The 12477-nt window shown below is 43.4% G+C and overlaps 1 protein-coding gene across 2 annotated transcripts in view; it reads left to right on the top strand.

Moving 5' to 3' along the window:
- Positions 1 to 12477, top strand: part of LOC126361386 (myosin-I heavy chain) — a 783760-nt gene that overhangs the window by 113935 nt on the left and 657348 nt on the right. The gene's annotated exons all lie outside the window — the stretch shown is intronic.

The following is a 12477-nucleotide window of genomic DNA, read 5'->3' as shown; positions in this document are numbered from 1 at the left end:
CTCGGGACCTTTGCCTTTCGCGGACAAGTGCTCTACCATCTGAGATACTCAAGCACGACTCATGACCCGTCCTCACAGCTTCAATTCCACGAGTACCTCGTCTCCTACCTTCCAGACTTCACAGAAGCTCTCCTGCGAACCTTGCAAATATAGCACTCTTGGAAGAAAGACACACAGTTTTAATCTACCAGGAAGTTTCATATCAGAACACACTCCGCTGGAGAGTGAAATTTCATTCTGGTAACGTCCCCTAGGCTGCGGCTAAGCCATGTCTCCGCAATATCCATTCTTCCAGGAGTGCTAGTCTTCCAAGTTTCGCAGCAGAATTTGGAAGGGAGGTGATGAGGTACTGGCGGAATTAAAGCGGTGAGGACGGATCGTGAGTCGTGCTTGGGTAGCTCGGAAAGCACTAGTCCACGAAAGGCAAATGTCCAGAGTTCGAGTCTCGGTCTGGCACACAGTTTTAATCTGTCACGAAGTTCCGTATCAGCGCACATTCCGTAGCAGAATGAAAATTTCATTCATTCTGCAGCAGAATGTTTGGACACCATTATTTAAAGTATGGGGATTGGCCGTGTTTTCTGTCTATACAACTGAAATTGCATGTGGTTTATGGTTTCACCTTTCCGCAGCATCCAAATCCAGTGAATAAAATCCGTTTTAGAAAAATTTTATGTTTGTGTACATCGTGAGACGGAACAATTATTTTAGCAGTACGCTGTGATCACTTAGCAAGTAGAATACCAGTAATGACAGCTTTAAGCAGGCCTGTTGACTCAGCAGACCTGCCGGTGAAGACAGTAAATATGTCGACGCTTCAGGACAGTATACGCAATAAACGACAAAAGCTGAAAAGCTGCTTTTGATGCAGTAAGAATGAAAGGAGAATCAAGTACAGAATTAGATAATCTCCAATTACATCAGAGTTCCTTAATTTTTCGCGTTTCTTCCGAGCGTCTAAAGGTAACGCTCTAATGATTCCTGCCTGGCAACATAATGCGTCAGGAATTCAGTGTTTTCCACGCTGCTAGGAGGCGCCTGCAGAGGTGCAGCGCGGTGAAGTCATCGTCAGCCGTCAGAGTGAAGTATGAAGTCAGCGGTCAAGCTTGCGGCACGGAACGTAGCAGATCTACCTTCTCGGTAATGCGCACTGTTTTGTTGAAACGATGCCGCCTGCTTGTTTGACTGTTCCTACAACATCGGCCAGACATCAGCACCATGAGTCACAACATTCGGTTACGAACTAAGACGTTTCTGGTCGTTAGCGCTGTTGCGGTCACCTTGCGTCTAAATGCCTCTGCCACTAGTACGGTCGCGTCCATATACCACCAGTAGTGCTGAGTAGTGTGACATTTGAATCGGATTAGTTATAAAAGTTTATATCTGGGCCACAAAGTCTTTCATTAAAACTGACTACCGGTTTCGACCTTGCAGCCGTCAGATCTGAAAGTTACAGCAATACTGTATTGATTACGCGCCTACGAGTCGCTGCTGTAACTTTTACATCTGGTGAAACCGGTAATAACTTTTAATAAAATAACATGTGACCAAGACACAGATTTTTACAATCTTAGGAGCTATTTATTCCGTAGGAGGCTTAAAATGTCCACCGTTTCAGACTGTCTCCGCCTGGCTATATAATAAACAGCGGAGTTTGTCCCGGCTTATGAAATATTCATAAACTTCTGGTGCTTTTGGTTGTGTGGTTGTGCGTGCTAGTGTTTGCGCTGTTTGTGTGTGTATCTTCCCGTATAGCGAGGAATTAAATTTTCTTGCACGGCGCATTTATGCCTTCAAAATAATGGGGTTGAAACGTCCCCTTTGAAAAAATTTATACACGACTGTGCTTAAAATGAAACACAATATTTTTGGCGCAACGCAATCTGACTTCCAAAAATCCCTACGAAAGAATGGCCCTGACTAACATTAACCTATACGTTTCACAAATCATTTACCTCACAAAAATCTTCGTTACTCAAGCTACTGCAATACAGCGAGTGCCACTACTGCCAGCTAAATAAAAGATTCAAACTACTGAAGGCACTAACTACTGATAGGCATAGTTAGCAAATGAAAGATTTTAATAGAGAACAATGTATTTACCTCACTAGTCATAATATATACAGCAGTTCATGACACCAATTCTTACAAATTTCAAAACTCCGCCATCTCTCTCCCCACGTCCACCACTGCTGGCGGCTCACCTCCAACTGCGCAACGCTACGCGCTGTTAGCATCCAGCTGCCGCTGCCCAACACTACAATGGCGGACAACAATGTAAACCAGCCACAGACTGCACACGGCACAGCCAGTGATTTTTATACAGAGCGCTACGTGGCGGCGGCGTTACCAATAAAAAAACCTAAACAGCCTACTTACAGGGTGTGCGCCTGTCAAAATACCAAAGATTATCGAAGACGTCACCCGGCTGCATTTCCGTAAGTTAATTGAACATAATAATAACAACCGTTCACTGAGTGACAGAACGTAAACGTAGTACGTCGTGTTGTGTCGACAGGATTTACTGTGTCAGATTATTCACCTGTAGAGGGGAAATGTGTTATGTCGCTGTTTCAGGTAAATTGAAATTAAATTGTTTAAACATATCAGAGTATTTAGGGCAATAATCTGGGGGGATTCCTGGTTTCGCTGTTGGCTGATTTCAGTGGTTAGCGCCGTATTTATTTGCTAGTGATATACATAAAAGACTGCTAAATATAAACTAAAGCAGATCGTTTGTTCATGGTAAGTTTTATTCTACGGTGTTGTTTCGTAACTAACTATTCTCAATGAAATAACATTTACCAGGGAATTCTCTAATTACTACAAAACATTACTAATTAAAATCTCTGTCAATTTTGGGTCACACACGACTGTAGGTATTAAAAATAATAATAATGGTTCAAATGGCTCTGAGCACTATGGGACTCAACATCTTAGGTAATAAGGCCCCTAGAACTTAGAACTACTTAAACCTAACTAACCTAAGGACACCACACACACACATGCCCGAGGCAGGATTCGAACCTGCGACCGTAGCAGTCCCGCGGTTCCGGACTGCAGCGCCAGAACCGCACGGCCACCGCGGCCGGCAAAAATAATAATAATTGTTATTTCATCATCCTGTATAACGAGCTAGAAAAATGTTATTGCACTGTACTTAAATGTAGATACCGCCGGGTTTGCAGTCTATAGCATTAGCATAGTATTTATGGAATGTGGAAAAGGTATATCAGGCTAAAAGTCCAAATGTAATTTGTACTTATCCATACAAGTTTTCACTGATCTGCAATGATTTTACGCTTGCCTTACATTCATTTTGGCAGTTCCGTTTTGTGTCGCCATCAAATCCCATCGGTGAAGCTTCCTCCGTAAGCACAGAAAACACGGAAGTTGCGCTACGACGACCATGCAGCCTGCCCTCGTGTCCCTGGGGCGCTGCACTACCACCATATCGCCGAGAACAGCTTGATTAATATTTTTTCCTAACCATGCGTCGCGATCTAAAACAAATCCTAAACTACGAAGAATGTTACAGCAGTATAATTGCACTTAAAAGAAAAAGAACACATCTAGGAAGTGTATTTCCAGTTCTCGTCCTTCGTACTACAGTTAATTACTTAGCGGTTTTATATTCCGAGACTTCGCATGCCTGGTGATATTGTAATATTGCCCCATTATTAACACAGACGGGGCATGCGAAGTTCGAAGAAGTTGTTATGCCGCAACACGCACGAAGAAATTGGGACATGTGCCTCCCTCCCTCCTGCCCCCACCCCATCGCCTTCTCTCTCTCTCTCTCTCTCTCTCTCTCTCTCTCTCTCTCTCTCTCTCTCTCTCTCTAGCATTCAGAAATTCCCGTTATAAACTTTGAGGACTTGTAGAGGGGAGTGATATTTCGAGTAGGAGCCCTTGTCCGCCGGCGGTTTCAGTTCAGATGCTTGCTTGAAAATTGAATTAGGCGTGACGCAGAACAATTATTAGGTAAAAATTCGAAAGGAAACATAGCGAAACATCCATTTATCACTTAAGCACATGTGTTTGTATTGACACTTAGACATTAGGTGTTTACGTTATCCCGAAACAAAAAGAACCCACCATACTGTACGTACAGATCAGTACTGATGAGTCACAACAGACGTTAAGTGACATTAGGTGACCACCTGACGTAGTCACGTCATCCTTTCTGCCCTGTTGCATACCAGGCCAAGCAACTCTGAGGATTTCCTCTTTCCCTCAGCAGACGTGAACGTGTTACACATGTAAACTGAAACCGCCGTAGAACGGAATCGGTGCGTTTCCGGACATGGGTTACTGCTCAAAATATTATGTACTCACTCCCCTCTACACACACACACACACACACACACACACACACACACTAAAGCGCCAAAGAAACTGGTATAGTCAAGCGTATTCAAATACAGGGCTATTACATATGATTGAAGCGATTTCATAAATTCACTGTAGCTCCACTCATTGACATATGGTCACGACACACTACAGATACGTAGAAAAACTCGGAAAGTTTTGTTCGGCTGAAGCCGCACTTCAGGTTTCTGCCGCCAGAGCGCTCGTGAGCGCAGTGAGACAAAATGGCGACAGGAGCTGAGAAAGCGTATGTCGTGCTTGAAATGCACTCACATCAGTCAGTCATAACAGTGCAACGACACTTCAGGACGAAGTTCAACAAAGATCCACCAACTGCTAACTCCATTCGGCGATGGTATGCGCAGTTTAAAGCTTCTGGATGCCTCTGTAAGGGGAAATCAACGGGTCGGCCTGCAGTGAGCGAAGAAACGGTTGAACGCGTGCGGGCAAGCTTCACGCGTAGCCCGCGGAAGTCGACGAATAAAGCAAGCAGGGAGCTAAATGTACCACAGCCGACTGTTCGGAAAAGCTTATGGAAAAGGCTAAAGCAGAAGCCTTACCGTTTACAATTGCTACAAGCCTTGACACCCGATGACAAAGTCAAACGCTTTGAATTTTCGGCGCGGTTGCAACAGCTCATGGAAGAGGATGCGTTCAGTGCGAAACTTGTTTTCAGTGATGTAGCAACATTTTTTCTTAATGGTGAAGTGAACAGACACAATGTGCGAATCTGGGCGGTAGAGAATCCTCACGCATTCGTGCAGCAAATTCGCAATTCACCAAAAGTTAACGTGTTTTGTGCAATCTCACAATTTAAAGTTTACGGCCCCTTTTTCTTCTGCGAAAAAAACGTTACAGGACACGTGTATCTGGACATGCTGGAAAATTGGCTCATGCCACAACTGGAGACCGACAGCGCCGACTTTATCTTTCAACAGGATGGTGCTCCACCGCACTTCCATCATGATGTTAGGCATTTCTTAAACAGGAGATTGGAAAACCGATGGATCGGTCGTGGTGGAGATCATGATCAGCAATTCATGTGATGGCCTCCACGCTCTCCCGACTTAACCCCATGCGATTTCTTTCTGTGGGGTTGTGTGAAAGATTCAGTGTTTAAACCTCCCCTACCAAGAAACGTGCCAGAACTGCGATCTCGCATCAACGATGCTTTCGAACTCATTGATGGGGACATGCTGCGCCGAGTGTGGGACGAACTTGATTATCGGCTCGATGTCTGCCGAATCACTAAAGGGGCACATATCGGACATTTGTGAATGCCTAAAAAAACTTTTTGGGTTTTTGTATGTGTGTGCAAAGCACTGTGAAAATATCTCAAATAATAAAGTTATTGTAGAGCTGTGAAATCGCTTCAATCATTTGTAATAACCCTGCACAGAGGCAGAATACTGCGCTGCGGTCGGCAACGCCTATGTAAGACTAATGTCTGGCGCACTACAATGGCAGGTTATCAAGATTTAAGTGAGTTTGAAAGTCGTTTTATAGTCGGCGCACGAACGATGGAACACAGCATCTCCGAGGTAGCGATGAAGTCGGGGTACCACAATTTCACGTATATCGTGAATGTCAGGAATCCGGTAAAACATCAGATCTCCGACATCGCTGCGGCTGGAAAAAGATCCTGCAAGAACGAGACCAACGACGACTGCAGAGAACCGTTCAACGTGACGGAAGTGCAACCCTTCCGCAAATGACTGCACTACGCAAAGCTTAATGCCTCGCCTCGGCCCGTCACCACCGACATTGGACTGTTGATGGCTGGAAACATGTTACCTGGTCGGACGAGTCTCGTTTCAAGTTGTATCGAACGAATGGACGTTTACGGCTATGGAGACAACCTCATGAATCCATTGACCCTGCATATCAGCAAGGGACTGTTCAAGCTGGTGGAGGCTCTGTAATGGTGTGGGGCGTGTGCAGTTGGAGTTACATGGGACCGCTGATACGTCTAGATACGACTCTGATAGGTGAAATGTACATAAGCATCCTGTCTGATCACCTGCGTCAATTCATGTCCATTGTGTATTCCGATGGACTTGGACAAATCCAGCAGGACAATCCGACATCCCACACGCCCAGAATTTCTACAGAGTGGCTCCAGGAACAGTCTTCTGAGTTAAAACACTTTCGCTGTCCAGCAGTCTACCCGACATGGACATTATTGAGCATATCTGGGATGCCTTGCAATGTGCTGTTCAGAAGAGATCTATTTCCACCCCCTCGCTCTGTTGAGAATGGGCAGCCCTGCAGGATTCATGGTGTCAGTTCCCTCCAGCACTACTTCTGACATGAGTCGAATCAATGCCACGTCGTCTTGGCGGCACTTCTGCGTGCTCGCGGGGGCCCTACACAATATTAGCCAAGTATACCAGTTTCTTTGGCTGTATATATATGTAAAGTTGATTAAACGTTTTTAAGAAAATCGATGTAGGTAAATGGCTAAACATAACGTAACAAATGGAAGAGTATGTGAAAGACCATTTTCTTAAAACTTGGTACCAATACTTAGTTTGGAAAACCGCCAACAGAGGCGGTATCCACGATATTTGCTTAAATTTACGGTGAACCAGGCAAAGAAAGTACATTGTGCTAAAATGTGCGCATTGCGAAGCCATAGTGAAAGGGCAAAGAACTTTCCGTGGCAAATTTCCGCGGAAGTTAACACGCTCTGTGCGGTGTCGAACAAGACAATCTATGCACCCTTCCTCTTCGCTGAGAGAACTGTCAATAGTATCGCCCATCTCGATATACTGCAGTTACGAGTTACGGCCCATTCCACAACTTGAAACTAAAAGCAGGATTTCATCTTTCAGCAACCTGACGGCCCTCCACGTTTTTACAATTGTTTACGATATTACCTGAATGAGACCTTGGCACGTCATTGGATAGGCCCATGTTACGGCTACTGACCTGCCGCTACTCGAGTTATCGGACTCGACGCCTTGCGATCTTTCTTGTGGGTTTACATCAAGGAGAGCGCTTGTGTTCCACCTGTTCCAAAGAACCTCGAAGACTAGCGACATCGCATCGCAGGAGCTGTTCTTACCCTTATTCCTGATATGCTGGGTAAGTGCGGGCAAAATTATACTACGGATTAGATGGGTGCCGTGTGACGAAGGGTGGATACACAGACCGTTTATAAACATTTTTAAAAAATGTTTGAAAGTTTTTATTTCAAATGCTGTGCCATTTTTTTCGTTATTCTTGGCTATTTACCTGTACCGATTGTTTGAAATATTTCGTGGGCTGTATGATTATCTGTATTTGATTCCCTAATGTAAATTTCAAAGACGAAGGGCAGAGCCGTTTGAAGCGGAAGATTATGCGAAGACAGGGCTAAAATTGCGTAACCGAGTGTTGATATTTGAGAAGCAGAGTAGCGTGGTGCAGAAGCGGAGATGAAGTTGCAGGAGCGCCGCAGCTCCAGTTTACACAGGGCGAGGCCGGCCGCCGCCACCTGGTCCTGTCCCGGAGGCAGCCCCCAACGGGAGAGACACGAAAAAAAAGAGTGGGGGGGAGGGGGGGGGGGAGGCACCGCCGCCGGCTCGCCTGTCCCGTTATCCACACGAGCTCCCACGCGGCCACGTTTCTGCTCACATTTTTGTCATGACTCACGAGCGTATCCGCATAGATGCTGATGACGACCCTGGCGGTGTGTCGTGCAGCGAGAGTAGCATTATGTATCTGCAAAGGTAATGAACTGTTCTTGTCAGGTCGTTATCGTTCACAGAACAATTAATACACATATTACGCAGTGTTATCGCTCGACAAAGTCTGTCATAGCGGGAGCCGACTCGCTCATGTTTCTAGGTACAGCGACATCCCAGTTCGAAAAAGCGCGCTTTTTGGAAGGCGATCGCAGCAAATGCCTTCGTGGACATTTTAATTTATTGACGAGGAGAAAGAGACTTAGTGATAGTGCTTTTCGGGAAAAGTGACTGGATAGTGTGCAAACTACAGGAGGAGGGCCACGATACCGAGCAGCCTGTCATCAATGTTGCAACCTGAAATAAGGAAAAGAGGTAAAGAGCAGTGTCTATTCCATTGATTGATGATATGGTTAAGTGTGTTATTTGGTAGCAATTTCTGCAAAGAAATAGCAACTTTGCAAAAACTTAATTGCTAACAAGGAAACTGTGAAATATTGTTTTCTACGAGACTTTGTTTTAAGAGAGACGATGTAACATAAAAACGAAAAAAAGGCACATCACTAGATTTGTACGAAGAACGGAAACATCAGAATTAAAGCGGACGGTGGTTTATTCAGACGAAACGTGCGTTTCGCTGTTAATCACTGTTATGGACCTGATGCGAGGAATACTGTAAAAAGCAAAAGTGCTTGGCGAGTTTCATTGTTCCGCTATACAGAGCATCGGCCAAATAGGCGTGTAGTGTGTGACGGCACTACACTTGCAAGAATACTGGAGTGCATGCAAAACCATCCACCGATCCTTATTCATTATTTTTTAAAAAAACGGAGTTGCTTCCACCATGATCAGTTCTTCATTTCGCTTTTTTTCTCGGTCTGCCAGTATCTCTCTTCCTTTTTGGTTTAAAGTTACGTATCTGACGTGCTAATCTCTCTGGATTCATTCTTCTGTAGATGTTCATTCCATTTCTTTTCATTTGTATCCAGTTTTTCTTTGACACGCCAAACTTTCAAATCCTTTCGAATATCTTCATTGTATTTTATGTATTCTTTTACATCTCTTCACCGCTCTAAGAAAGCTCATTTGTATTCTTTTTATTTGTTTTTGGTGTCTCGCATTCAGTATTCAAATTCACTTCCTTATAATAGGGTTTGCAGTGCGTTTGTTTATAAAATTTTAGTCATCTTTCCTTCAGAGTTTTATATGTTCTAGTAATTGTTCCACTAATACCTTCAAATCTTTTCAACTTCATCTGGATATCTTCTCCGCATTCATACGACATGTTGCATCCAAGATAATTAAATATTTTACTTGTTCAATTTTTTTTATTAACTGTCTTAGTTCTCACTGAACATTTTCCAGAAAAAGTCATTGACTTCGATTTACTTGAAGATATGTTCGTACTGCAGTCTGCAGATATTTTATTTAGTTCGTAAAATCCTTTTTCTACATCATTCAGTTTTTCTAAATCATATCCTCTTGAAAAAATCAGTCTGTGATTATCATTCAGTAATTTTAGTTAATCAAACTCACCGAGTCCCTAATAACATCCATTAGGAATAATAACTGATTACTTAGTGTCGGACGGAAGACATCAGCCCAAACAGTAAGTTCCCTTCGTTTCTTTGTCTTTGTGTTTCGTTTCGTTTTCTGCTGATCAATACGCGTAAGTCTCTTAAATTACAAGTACACAACAGAGGTACTTAATTTATGGCGCTCACTATGTGAAAGAAGGCGTAGATTCTGTAGTGGTGTAGGTGATGATTTCGTGATGTTAAGTGGGCCCTGTGGTCTCTGGAACCATTTTAGGTTACATGTTTATTAACAGCTAGGGAATTATTCACACCACAACACCAAGAAAATAAACAGATCCTCTGTGCTACATGGTACAAAATCTTACTACCCGCAATTCGAGACTTATATGCGCCGAACGCCAGGGGGATTTAGGGCTGTTTTCTTGCCAAAGATACTGTACTAGTAACTATTCATATGACTTTACCCAGTCCTCACAGAATTGTTCTGAAATAGGATTTAACTTTTTTTTTATTATTTCCACGAGTGTTTGGAATGAGGTAGGTTAGTCGCTGTGGCTCGGCCTCCGTCAGCGACCCGCTTGTCACATTAAGTCCCGGCACACAACGAGCCACGGGCGCAGGGAGAGCGCCGGCTTGTGAATAGGTGCGGGCGGGGTGACGGGCCGCTTCCCAGAAGACACCTCACCGTCAGATGCGGAGCGGAAGCGTGCAGCAGAGCGGGTGACGCGCCCGCACGCTGCCATCTGCCCGCCTCTGCATGCTGCACCGTTCCATGCGGGATGTACGTCCTCCTTAATCTGAAGCCATATTGACTAATACTCAACCATGACTGTTTCAAAAATATGACAAGGTTTTCAAATACCGCTACCAGTCGCAAAATTTGTTGACGACTAAATTATTTATTTACCGACATGTTTCCAGCTGATACCTCATTATCAGGCTATACTGGCGTTAAATTTTAACTTTAATTTTTTTGTATGTCTGCAGCACTTTAACAAATTGGCTTGTTGGTATAAAATAATGTGAAAACCATATTGACTATTAGTGAGTATCGCAGGCATTCAAAAACTTTAAAGTGAAAATAGCAACAACAAAAAAAAAAAAAAAACTTTTGTAATGCCAGTATAGCCTGATGATGAGCTATCATCTCGAAACATGTTGTTGTTGTGGTCTTCAGTCCTGAGACTGGTTTGATGCAGCTCTCCATGCTACTCTATCCTCTGCAAGCTTCTTCATCACACAGTACCTACTGCAACCTACATCCTTCTGAATCTGCTTAGTGTATTCATCTCTTGGTCTCCCTCTACGATTTTTACCCTCCACGCTGCCCTCCAATACCAAATTGGTGATCCCTTGATGCCTCAGAACATGTCCTTCCAATCGATCCCTTCTTCTAGTCTAGTTCTGCCACAAATTTCTCTTCTCCCCAATCCTATTCAATACCTCCTCATTATTTATGTGATCTACCCATCTAATCTTCAGCATTCTTCTGTAGCGCCACATTTCGAAAGCTTCTATTCTCTTCTTGTCTGAACTATTTATCATCCATGTTTCACTTCCATACATGGCTACACACATACAAATACTTTCAGAAACGACATCCTGACACATTAATACTCGATCTTAACAAATTTCTCTTCTTCAGAAACGCTTTCCTTGCCATTGCCAGTCTACATTTTATATCCTCTCTACTTCGACGATCATCAGTTATTTTGCTCCCCAAATAGCAAAACTCCTTTACTACTTTAAGTGTCTCATTTCCTAATCTAATGCCCTCAGCGTCACCCGATTTAATTTGACTACATTCCATTATCCTCGTTTTGCTTTTGTTGATGTTCATCTTATATCCTCCTTTCAAGACACTGTCCATTCCATTCAACTGCTCTTCCAAGTCCTTTGCTGTCTCTGACAGAATTACAATGTCATCGGCGAACCTCAAAGTTTTTATTTCTTCTCCATGGACTTTAATACCTACTCCGAATTTTTCTTTTGTTTCCTTTACTGCTTGCTCAATATAGAGATTGAATAACATTGGGGAGAGGCTACAACCCTGTCTCACTCCCTTCCCAACCACTGCATCCCTTTCGTGCCTCTCGACTCTTATAACTGCCATCTGGTTTCTGTACAAATTCTAAATAGCCTTTCGCTCCCTGTATTTTACCCCTGCCACTTTTAGAATTTGAAAGAGAGTATTCCAGTCAATATTGTCAAAAGCTTTCTCTAAGTCTACAGAAGCTAGAAACGTAGGTTTGCCTTTCCTTAATCTTTCTTCTAAAATAAGGGGTAAGGTCAGTATTGCCTCACGTGTTCCAACATTTCTACGGAATCCAAACTGATGTTCCCCTAGGTCGGCGTCTACTAGTTTTTCCATTCGTCTGTAAAGAATTCGCGTTAGTGTTTTGCAGCCGTGACTTATTAAACTGATAGTTCGGTAATTTTTACACATGTCAACATCTGATTTCTTTGGGATTGGAATTATTATATTCTTCTTGAAGTCTGAGGGTATTTCGCCTGTCTCATACATCTTGCTCACCAGATGGTAGAGTTTTGTCAGAACTGGCTCTCCCAAGGCCATCAGTAGTTCCAATGGAATGTTGTCTACTCCGGGGACCTTGTTTCGACACAGGTCTTTCAATGCTCTGTCAAATTCTTCACGCAGCATCGTATCTCTCATTTCATCTTCATCTACATCCTCTTCCATTTCCATAATATTGTCCTCAAGTACATCGCCCTTGTATAGACCATCTATATACTCCTTCCACCTTTCTGCTTTCCCTTCTTTGCTTAGAACTGGGTTTCCATCTGAGCTCTTGATGTTCATACAAGTGGTTCTCTTATCTCCAAAGGTCTCTTTAATTTTCCTGTAGGCTGTACCTATCTTACCCCTTGTGAGATAAGCC

Source organism: Schistocerca gregaria, chromosome 1 (genome assembly GCF_023897955.1).
Source record: "Schistocerca gregaria isolate iqSchGreg1 chromosome 1, iqSchGreg1.2, whole genome shotgun sequence".
NCBI classification, from domain to species: domain Eukaryota; kingdom Metazoa; phylum Arthropoda; class Insecta; order Orthoptera; family Acrididae; genus Schistocerca; species Schistocerca gregaria.
The sequence above is the reverse complement of the archived record's forward strand: the minus strand, read 5'-3'. Positions and strand labels throughout refer to the sequence as shown.